We start from the raw sequence: 11,944 nt of genomic DNA on the forward strand, positions 1-11,944 counted from the left end.
GCTTCTGTGTTTGTATGAAGTAATATCGGAAGCTAAATTAACCGATTTGTATAATTAATTATTAATTCACCATTGGAAAGTGTAGTTTCTCTAGATGGACATAATGCTATAATGTTATTACAGTAACTTCTGATTGAATCGAGGACATGTAAGATTAAAATAGATTCTTATGCACAGAAAACTTGATAGGCTATTCTGTATATTCGTTTCCTGTATTCCCTAAAATAATTTTATGACCAAATGAGTGATCTCTGGATCAAAATGATTGCATTTTAATTTTTTTAATACAATTTAAATTAAGTAACATAATAAACTGTTTATCCTTGTATCAAACACGAATGTTCCCTGGATCAAATGTCCTATTTTAATTATGTAATTACTTTATATTTATTTCTAACGGGTGCAGCGGAGCGCACGGGTACGGCTAGTTATCCTAATAAGATGAAACCAAGAGTGCAATTTAATAAGATTCAACGAATAAAATGTAATAACTTGCAAAACCGAATTACTTACGTACATGACAATAATTATTATAAAACACAGCAAAAAGACATTATTACATTTCCTTGTAATGAAGTTCAAAAACAATCACGGCATACTAAATACTATTGCCAACAACTCTGAGGGAAAATACGAAACAACAATACTTAACCTCAAAAGAAAGATAAGCTCAAATGTTACATTAACAGAATAAAAACAAGAAAGATTTTTACAGACATTTATTCATTAGGCCTACTTAAAGTTATAGGAATTGAAAACGCAATTTTCAAAGTTAAATTTGTTGGCATTTCTTGATTTTTTTGTGATTAACACTGCAGTATTGTAGCAGGCGTGTTATCAGATAAGATGCTTCCTTACAAAGCGTCTTATCAAGAAACACAACTGTGATTGGTTGATTTTAAAGGGGTTCTGAAATGTTATTGGCCAATATCGCAAATTCATCCTATAAGTTGAATAGTCATTGTAATTGTAATGCAATAACGTGTTACAAATTTATGTTTTGGAACGAGTTTTTCAAAGCCCTTTCAACAGTATCGTACTCATTTGTTTGACTTCTCTCCAGAAGCTTGTAGCATAATTTCGATAAACCGGCTAAGTTACAGGTGAAAAAAAATCGGGTAGACCTCTCATGATAACAGATGTTACAGCTGAAGTTTCACTCTAAACATAAACTGATTATCTTCACTAACAGAAGCTCATAAAGAATGGACATATTTACTCTCAACTGTTAAAAAAAAACTCGTTACTATGACAACTGAAATTCTACAGCAAAAAATATAATTTTCCTTTCATACGTAAGCATTAGCACAATGTTGACTATTGCGTAAAAACAGCGTATATACGACAACCAATATAGAATTAACTCTGTGTGCATTCGTCTTAATATACACATCAAGTCCAGTACGAGTTTATAGAGATAAAAACATTTCTTTTCTTAAAGAAAAGCTGATATAATATTCCAAAGGGATTAAATGGACATAGTCAACTGTTTTAAACGATCAAACTTGTCGCTATGACAACCGAATATGTAGAGTACATTAAAAACATTCAATCTGTTTTGTAGATGTCCAGAGTTTCATGACAGCATAAAATGATTAACAAAACTGTAAGATTAAAAAAAAAGAAAGTCAATTAAGTTGATGTATTATGTTTTTCGAAGAGAAGGATATCTTCGTTATTGGAAAGCACGTTATAGACCCAAGCTACCCCCTCTCTCTCCAACCCCTCTTTTTTTTTTTAAGGATGTCATTAAATTTAGCTACGAACATTTTTTTCAGAACCAGCCTAAAAAAGTACTGAACTTGCCCCTTCTTTATCTGTTTATGATGTAATGCCATTTACTCCAATGTACAGTCTCAAAAAAATTTCCTTTCTGAAATTTATAAAATATCTGTGCGAGAAAATTTTTTTCCGAGACTGTACGTATCAAGCAATTAAAATCAACCTATCTACCTACGCAAGTATGTCATATTTGTACAAGTCATCACAATTTCTGCATCATGCCACAGATATAAAACCAAAGTTTTTAACAAAACTTCTCGGCTTCACAAGAGAAAGAGAAATCTCCGGAAATTGATATCCTTTGTTTTGGTTTTTAAGTCCACAGGTAGCTACGAAACTTTCAAGTTTTTAATTCATGTAATGTTGTTCAAATATCCAAAAAGTCGCAATAGGTTTAACACCGGAAAGTCTTAAATAATTCCTACTGAAATTGTAGGTGATGTTTGCCATGAACGTACACCAATATTGTGCCGAAAAAAAAAAAAAAAGTCCACACCTGTGGAGTAACGGTCAGCGCGTCTGGCTGCGAAACCAGGTGGCCCGGGTTCGAATCACGGTCGGGGCAAGTTATCTGGTTGAGGTTTTATCCGGGGTTTTCCCTCAACCCAATACGAGCAAATGCTGGGTAACTTTCGGTGCTGGACCCCGGACTCATTTTACCGGCATTATCACCTTCATTTCATTCAGACGCTAAATAACCTGAGATGTTGATACAGCGTCGTAAAATAACACACTAAAATAAATAAACAACAAAAAAAATAATTGTTTACAATGAACACCCCTTATTCTCCATTACACTCCTTACATAAGCTTATTAAAAATGACGTAATAGTCCCGAAAAACCTTCTACTTAAGCTTTCCCTATTTAACTGGAACAAAATGCCATAATGCTGAGACATATCTTGCAACGGCTCACTTATTTAACACATTCAAGGACAACCTCTATGCGATTTGCAGATTATGTACTAGACTTGAATGCAATGTCTTTAGCACATGAACTTTCGCAATTGACTGGAGTGCAGTAGACCCAATCCTCCCACGCAAACATGGGCACGTGCTACGACGAAGTAAAATACGTGTTAGAAATGGTTATATCGATATTTCCAATATCAAAGCCACAACTGGCATATTTATTGACGCACAAATTAAGAGTGATTTATTAAAGTGTTTCTCACTTCTTATCGGTATGATAGCAAAATGATTTAAATAAATTAATACATTATTTTTACCCATAAATACACGTATGAACAAATCTCAGACCAATCGGCTCATATCTTATATATAAAAGTCAATGTGGCTATGTATGTATGTATTTATGTATCTATCTATGTACTCAATACAAATCTACACGCTTTGACCAATAATTTGCCAAAGTTTGCACATTTAACCTTCATAACCCGGAGAACAACATAGGCTACATTAAAATTGTGCAAATGGACGTTAAATTAATTTAAAAAGTAAAAAAAACAAAATTAAATAGATCAAACATTCACGTATAATACTAAAATGCAACCTTCTATAGTCATTTGTTCTTTATTATTGTCTGTTATATTCAACATCGACTCTCACGAGGCCATGGAAATTATAACACGAAATTTTAACTTCATTTATAGTTTGATTTTGTTTATTTTGTTTGTATTTCTGGTAGTGTGGAAGAGAAGGCCTGAAGGCCTTAACTACGCCATAATAAATAAATAAACACATTACAAGTTATATATATATATATATATATATATATATATATACACACACACACACACACACACACGAGTATATACATGCAAATTAAAAAAACATTTGAAAGTAAGGCACGTGATGAAATGTTTTCTTTCGTTGCCTGATGTGCAGTTTTTTTTTAATTGAGTTAATCCTTTCAGGCATTTGGCTAAGAAGTTCATTAATTCAAGTAAAGCTTACTAAAGACAATTCATTTTGGGTTGTCTATAGTTGAGTTTCTGAGATTTCCGAAAAGTCTAACAACCAGTTTAATTTAAAAAAGAAGCAAAAAAAGGGCAACACCGGGTGCCTTCAGCTAGTGTACTAAATATAAACAAAACCCATCCATTAGTTAAGGAGAAATTGCTGTTATAAATCTTTATTCTGTACGTACGATGCGTCAATATTTTCTCGAAACTTCTATTTCTTTAAGCATGACGATACTTTCGTCTAACAGCATTAAGAGAGTGAAATGAGGAAAGCAGGTTTAATGTTTTTACTTATACTAGAACAAAACCTTTCTACATTTTATCATTCGTCTTTTGTTTCGATTTTAAAGAAAATTTTATAGGTAACCATGACAACCATAAATGAACCAGACATATTCACGCTCATCTAAAATATGAATAATTTCATGTCCAAGTTTTCAACTTTTTAAGACCTTAAAAAACTTAAATTGATCATTTCTTTAACACTTTACGATGTTTAAGTTGTTATAGCTCCATTTACGATTGTTTTCTTGTGTTCAGACGGAAGAGAAAGCTTCCAGTATAATAATAACCTATGTTTATAACATTAACACTAAAACTTCAAAACAGTCATTTCCAGCTTTTCTGTTTAGAGATGAAAACACTTTTCACAGACATAAGAAACGCTTTTCCAGGAATTGAATACAACATCTCGTTTAGTTATATTGTTTTTTTTAAACGACGATCGTAGAACGAAATAGCTTGAAGGTAAAATTCTCTTTCTTCAGTTAAAATGTTTTACGACTAACAGAAATTAGATTACCGAAATTAAAAGTTCTCTTCTTAAAGATCAAGAGATAAAATATGATTTGGAAAATTCCAAGATCACGAGTTTTTTTTTTATAGTTTCTAAGCTTCAAATCAGAATTTTTTAACTTACAGAATTATTGCATTTTTTTTTACATGGCACGTGAAAGTAAACTGAAATTTCTACGAATGGCATAGACACGAATCCGGTAACTTTGGGTTTCTCTGTTGATGTAAATGGAAAACGAAGTGCTGTAGCTCCAATTAAATGTGATGTTCCTCAGGGCTCTGTTCTTGGTCCATTCTTGTTTCCCATTATGATAAATCTCTTGCCATACAATGTGTCGGCTAAAACTATAATGTATGCTGACGATACAACTTTTGTTATCACACATAATAATACTGCTGAGTTAGAGTTTATGAAGTAAGCTGTATTTTCTGAAATAAGAAAGTGGTTTTCAATTAATGGATTTATTGTTAATTATGAAAAAACTCATGTGTTAACTCTAAGTTTGAAACAAACCCAAAATAATGTGATAAATGAATCTGTTAAGATGCTGGGTATGTATTTGGATCGTAAACTAAGGTGGAATAGCCATGTCAGTTATGTATGTAAAAGAATTTCTAGAGTAATTTATCTCTTGAGAAGTATCATGTACAAGATTCCCAAACGTTATTTAAAACAAGTTTACTATGCACTATTCGAAAGTGTTATTAGATATGGGTTACTTTTATATGGAAATAGTTCTGACCTTCCAAACATTCTGTTACTGCAGAAAAAGGCAGTTCGTATTCTAACAATGTCACCACCCAGACTATCATGTAGATCTCTTTTCAAAAATGAAGAGATTATGACAGTCTACAATCTATATATTTTTGAACTTTTAATGTATGTAAGCAAGAATATTACTAATTATACAAGTATAGTAGATCTGCTTCGCTATGAAACCAGAAATAATGATCAATTAAACGTACCACATGTCAGGTTGCAAAAAACACAATCAAGCTATGTAATTACTGCGATAAAAGTATATAATAAGATACCTACAAATATAAAGACACTTAATGAAACACTATTTAAATTTCAGATTAAGAGATGGCTACAAAATAATCCCTTTTATAATATGAATGAATTGTTTAAAAATGATGTAGTATTTTAGTTAAATTTTATTATTTTTTACTCTTTTAATATTTTAAATATTGACACATTGTTTTTTATATTATCACATTGACGAGGCCTCTTGTATTCTTGTACCTTCAGGCAAATAAAGAATATGAATATAACAATATTGATCTCGTAACCACAAATATAATATAATAATATTGTTTACTGCCAGAAAAATACAATACAAAGAAATTGTAAATTTATAAAATTCTAGCACTTCCCTGACATTGTGTGTTCTCGTGCTCAGGGGAGGACAAAATAAATTTACATGCATATAACATAACATCTAAAAATTATTAATTATTACAATAAATTGCTTACATAGATTTTTAAATTTCACACTGTTGGAGGTAAATTGATGTACGTATTTCTTCATAAATTCTAGGGCCAATATTAGTACTATGGTTGAAAGCAGTGCTTGTTAAACACTTGGGTTCAAACAAACGTATTGTATCCATGTCTTTGGTTTTGTGTTTGTGAGTATATGATCTGAAATATGTGCGATTTTTATGTATAAAATTTAATAATGCATTGATATAAATTTGATGTATTTTCAATACCAAGTTCTAAGAACATTTTTTCGGTAGGATAAAAAATAAAAAAATAAGCTTTAGAAAGTGCTGTAGCCTACAGTGAAAACATTTCAGATACGTCCTGTTTTAGATTTCACTTGTATAAAATCCGCACTAGACAGTTCTCGGTGTACCGGTAGTATAAAAACAATCCGTCAAGCCTACGTAATTCATATTACAGACGATAAGTGCGTGCGTTGCCAATATACGAACACTGAAATAAATATCTGTAGGCCTACGATTAAAAAAGGCTTGTCGGACTTTGGTTATTGTTTTCTAACACGATGACAGAGTAGGCCATGCAAAACACAACTTATGCCAGGTACGGGTAAAAAGTCAAATTTGGTAAATTCTGGACATGGGATGTTTGTAAAATCAAGCATTATTATTATTATTATTATTATTATTATTATTATTATTATTATTATTATTATTGAGGTGCGTAAGCCAGGAACTCGAGGGTTCGATTCCTATGGATCATGGATTTTCTCTATTTCTTTATTTCTTTATTTCTTCACGTAATTTAGATATTTATTTAGTTTTCATAGTTTACCCAACAACAACAACAACAAGGTATGTGTCGTAGTCGTTATTCAGTGGATTACAAACCACCATTAGTCATCCACAAACAACGGGACTTCTGAGTCATGATGACGACATAAAGAAAGGGCACTACTTGAGACAACATGAAGCAAAAACAAGATAAGGGAAGCACCATACACTCTTTATCCAGTGTTCGAATTGATAAAAATCTGGACAGGAAAAAATTTCTCGTTGACACATAAACGTATCATTTGACTTTTTAAATGTTGTATCAAATATAACAGACCTATTCGGTTTTGAAGTTCCCTTTACTTTATAAAGTTATGTATTATTATTATTATTATTATTTATATTTTTCTTAACGTCTAATTTAATAACCGTTGCACCTGACATAGTATGTTATTTCAAATTTCTGGTAGTATGATAGATTGCACTTTTTCAATTCAGATTCCTTTCAGTTATAAGCTCTTTTCTCTGCGATAGTTTTGTAAAAATATAGGCTATATATTTCTTTCCTTCCTTTCCCCTTTTTGTTCTCTTTATCAGCCGATGAATTTATTATCATAGCCTTTCTATTGTGGATTTTATTTAATTTTCGCATTTCTTTTCTTTTTTATTATTATTATTATTTTATTACATTCCATTTTGTTATATTCTTCCTTAACTTTTCCATATTTGTGCTAAATGAGTTGCTTTTACTATAATCCAATGTATTTTACTTTCTTTTTTTCTATTATGGTATTATTATCATGTTGTTTAGTGTCTATTTTTTATGCTATATTGTAATATGTTAGTATTCTGTTCTTTAACTTTTTGTTAAATTTTAACTGCTTGTATACTTTGTGATCTGGAAGAGTGTAAGAGAAGGCCCTATGACCTTAACTCTGCCAGTATAAATAAAGAATTATTATTATTATTACTACTCACTGGCTTTTAAGGAACCCGGAGGTTCATCGCCGCCCTCATATAAGCCTGCCATTGGTCCCTATCCTGAGCAAGATTAATCCAGTCTCTATCATCATATCCCACCTCCCTCAAATCTATTTTAATATTATCTTCCCATCTACGTCTTGGCCTCCCCAAAGGTATTTTTCCCGCCGGCCTCCCAACTAACACTCTATATGCATTTCTGGATTCGCCCATACGTGCTACATGCCCTGTCCATCTCAAACGTCTGGATTTAATGTTCCTAATTATGTCAGGTGAAGAATACAATGCGTGCAGATCTGCGTTGTGTAACTTTCTCCATTCTCCTGTAACTTCATCCCTCTTAGCCCCAAATATTTTCCTAAGCACCTTATTCTCAAACACCCTTAACCTATGTTCCTCTCTCAAAGTGAGAGTCCAAGTTTCACAACCATACAGAACAACCGATAATATAAATTGTTTTATAAATTCTAACTTTAAGATTTTTTGACAGCAGACTAGATGACAAAAGCTTCTCAACCGAATAATAACAGGCATTTCCCATATTTATTCTGCGTTTAATTTCCTCCCGAGTGTCATTTATATTTGTTACTGTTGCCCCAAGATATTTGAATTTTTCCACCTCTTCGAAGGATAAATCTCCAATTTTTATAGTTCCATTTCGTATAATATTCTGGTCACGAGACATAATCATATACTTTGTGTTTTCGCGATTTACTTCCAACCCGAATTATTATTATTATTATTATTATTATTATTATTATTATTAGGCTATATATCCTACTATCCTACTTTATGACTTACTACAAAACAATAGCAACAAACTTTTATGGAAACAACAAACGTACAGTATTTCTGCCATAGTTCTTAAAAAAAAATCTGAAATGTTTTAATAGGCCTACTATCATTGTATTAAAGGGTAACATTTTTAATGCTGAAATCCAGGTCATATTAGGAACGACATTCAAAATAAACACACTGTAGCAAATTCACTCTACACGAGAAAATATTCTGACAGCAGCAGAAGAGGAAGAAAATTCACCGGCTATCCCCCCTTAAATTCGTATACAGTCTTTATCTAAATAGATTAATAACCATTTCCTACAAAAAATCAAACCCAGGTCTAGGGAAACTGTTGCCAAAACCTCCCATCACTTTCGCCTCATTAATACAACACTGATCTCCCCGCCCCCCACCAATTCTACAAATTCTTACACGAACGCTATTCGAATTTCAAATTTTCAAACCGAACAGAGTTTCACGCACTTCAAATCCACAATAAACACAGACTACACTCGAAGGCAAAACATGGTCTTGTTTAGGTAACATTTTCTAGTTACAAGATTCGATGTCAGTACAGTTAATATTTCAGGAACGCGAAGACCAAGCACGCCCGACCTAATTCAAACGTTCCGCCGTTTCAAAGAACAAGGTTACCGCCTCCAAAACCTGGAGGTGTGTCCCGGAGTACCTTGGGTAACTGTTACACGGCCACTTCTATCATACTCACTTGGAACAATCGTACACACTGCCTTCAAATTACATGAAATATCATTAAAACTGCATATATTCACACATATTACTTTTATACCAACATAACTAATCATATGACCACAATAAAACCGCGGAGAACGACTTGATTGTCGAGTCGGAAGCAAGGGATACGTAAAATGCGTACTGAAATTTGAAATTTACCTTTGCAACTGCTACCTATAAACCGGATAATCATTTCATGAATGGGAAGTACGCACACACATATACACACACAAACACAAAACACACACACACGCATGTGATGGTACCACTGATTTATGCCGGTTCCGAAAACAAGGAAAAGTACGTTATTTATGATTATGAAACCTTACCTCAATTAAAAACAGAAGACCGTTGAAAACAGATGTGAACGGAACGCGACAAACCGAAACAAAACCGGAAAACACCACTGGCAAAATATCTTCCGGGAGAACACTTTTCCTTGACGGTTTTTTTTTTCTCTGTGACCCACTTTCGCTGTCTTCCTTCGTATAGCATACAGACAGATACACTATCAACTTCCAGCTATGCAATGCACTTCAACTGTCTTTAAGGTAACTAAGAAACCAAAAACAAAACAAGACGACTTAAAAAATTCAAAACAAATGAACACACACGTCTCAACTCCACGGCATCTAATGGCCGTCTGCGAATGAAACGGTCCTCGCAACCAGAGAATATAGACTAAAGGGGGCCTTGCCCCTCACCCTGCGCCGACACTCTCTGAGCGCTGTGACGTCACACACTGTTATCCCCTCTCCCCGCCCGGCACGCTGTTCGCGTCATCCTTCCACCCCTCCGAGTAGCTTGTTGGTTCACCTGTGAGATATCAGCTTTTCGTACTATTCTAGTGCAACACATGTGCCTACGAAGCAAACAGAGCGCCTGGGAACGAGATTTTTAAAGATTAAGTAAATATTTTAAAGTGAAGTGAGCCACTGGCTGTATATCTCCCTTCCTTCCTTCCAGGCAGTCCGGGTTCGATCTCCAGCCTAATCGTTATGGACAAAACAAACATGGTGTTTTTCTCGGGATGCTCCCATTCTGTTCTTTTTTTTTTCTAGTGGTTATTTAACGACGTTGTATCAACTACGAGGTTATTTAGCGTCGATGAGATTGTTGATAGCGAGATGGTATTTTGGCGAGATGAGGCCGAGGATTCGCCATAGATTACCTAACATTCAACTTACGGTCCACACCTGTAGAGTAACGGTCAGCGCGACTGGCCGCGAAACCAGGTGGCCCAGGTTCGAATCCCGGTCGGGGCAAGTTACCTGGTTAAGGTTTTTTCCGGGGTTTTCCCTCAACCCAATACGAGCAAATGCTGGTGGGTAACTTTAGGTGCTGGACCCCGGACTCATTTCACCGGCATTATCACCTTCATTTCATTCAGACGCTAAATAACCTGAGATGTTGATACAGCGTCGTAAAATAACCCAATAAAATATAAAAAAAATCATCTTACGGTTGGGGAAAACCTCGGAAAAAACCAAAACAGGGATCGAACCCGCGCCCGAGACGAAAGGCAAGCGCCTTAACCGACTGAGCCACGCCGGTGGCCCATTCTCTTCTTTTTTTTTACTTGGTTATTTAACGACGCTATATCAACTACGAATTGGTGATAGTGAGATGGTATTTGGCGAGATGAGGCTGAGGATTCGACATAGATTACCTGACATTTGCCTTAAGGTTGAGGAAAACCTCGGAGAAAACCAAACCAGGTAATCAGCCCAAGTGGGAATCGAACCTGCGCCCGAACGCAACTCATTCTCTTCTTGATTGAATATTTATTTATTATTATATGGGTTTTCACCTGGTGGCAGTTACAGATGAAAAAAAACAAAGAAGATAAATAAAATGTAAGAATAAAAATACGCCACAAATACAAACACTTATCAGTAAGGACCGTACTTTGTCCCAGGACAACAAAATTAAGTATTGCTGGTGTTTTAACTGGACGACGCACGTGCATCTAGCAAGCGAAGTGTCCACACCTGTGGAGTAACGGTCAGCGCGTCTGGCCGCGAAACCAGGTGGCCCGAGTTCGAATCCCGGTCGGGGTAAATGCTGGGTAACTTTCGGTGCTGGACCCCAGACTCATTTCACCGGCATTATCACCATTTCATTCAGACGCTAAATAACCTAAGATGTTGATACAGCGTCGTAAAAGCAAGCTAAGTACTTGACTGACGGCTCACGAGACTCTTGTTTCGTAAAGTGGAGCAGAAACAAAACTTAGAGAAGTTTTACAATTACATTAATATTTACAATTCATTATATACACTATGTACAGACCGATTATTTAGTCCTGACAGCTCGGCGACGTAAAGAGGGGAAGTAATAGGAGCAGTAGGGAGAGTTCCGGAATAGAGATAAGGGCGAGCGGTCGGTAAAGGAATGCAGTACAGCTTAACTGTACTGGAAACATACCGCTCTACCGCACGCATGACATCCGATCGCTCCGAAGGCAAGCGAGTGAATAACCCAAACACCCCTTGGCGTAACTACATGGACTCGCCTGACCTAGGCGCACATCTCCGGCGACTGTCAGGACTAAATAATTGTACTGTACAGTAGAATACGCTGTTTTTACTATTTACATTGTAATAAAGAATGTAGGCGTACGTTGATCGATCATTATTTACAATAATAAGCTTACATACACTTTTGCGTACGGGCTATTCCATATGAAATCGATCAGTAAAAAGCCT

The 11,944-nt window shown here is 34.8% G+C and overlaps 1 protein-coding gene across 1 annotated transcript in view; it reads right to left on the reverse strand.

Moving 5' to 3' along the window:
* The window catches only part of LOC138695098 (very long chain fatty acid elongase AAEL008004-like), a 473,051-nt gene extending 463,148 nt beyond the window's left edge, over nt 1-9,903 (reverse strand). The window contains exon 1 of the mRNA XM_069819488.1: nt 9,566-9,903. The gene's annotated coding sequence lies outside the window, so the exon portion shown is untranslated. The remainder of the gene's footprint in view (nt 1-9,565) is intronic.
* Between the last annotated feature and the right edge of the window lie 2,041 nt (nt 9,904-11,944).

This window comes from Periplaneta americana, chromosome 2, assembly GCF_040183065.1.
Source record: "Periplaneta americana isolate PAMFEO1 chromosome 2, P.americana_PAMFEO1_priV1, whole genome shotgun sequence".
Taxonomy (NCBI): domain Eukaryota; kingdom Metazoa; phylum Arthropoda; class Insecta; order Blattodea; family Blattidae; genus Periplaneta; species Periplaneta americana.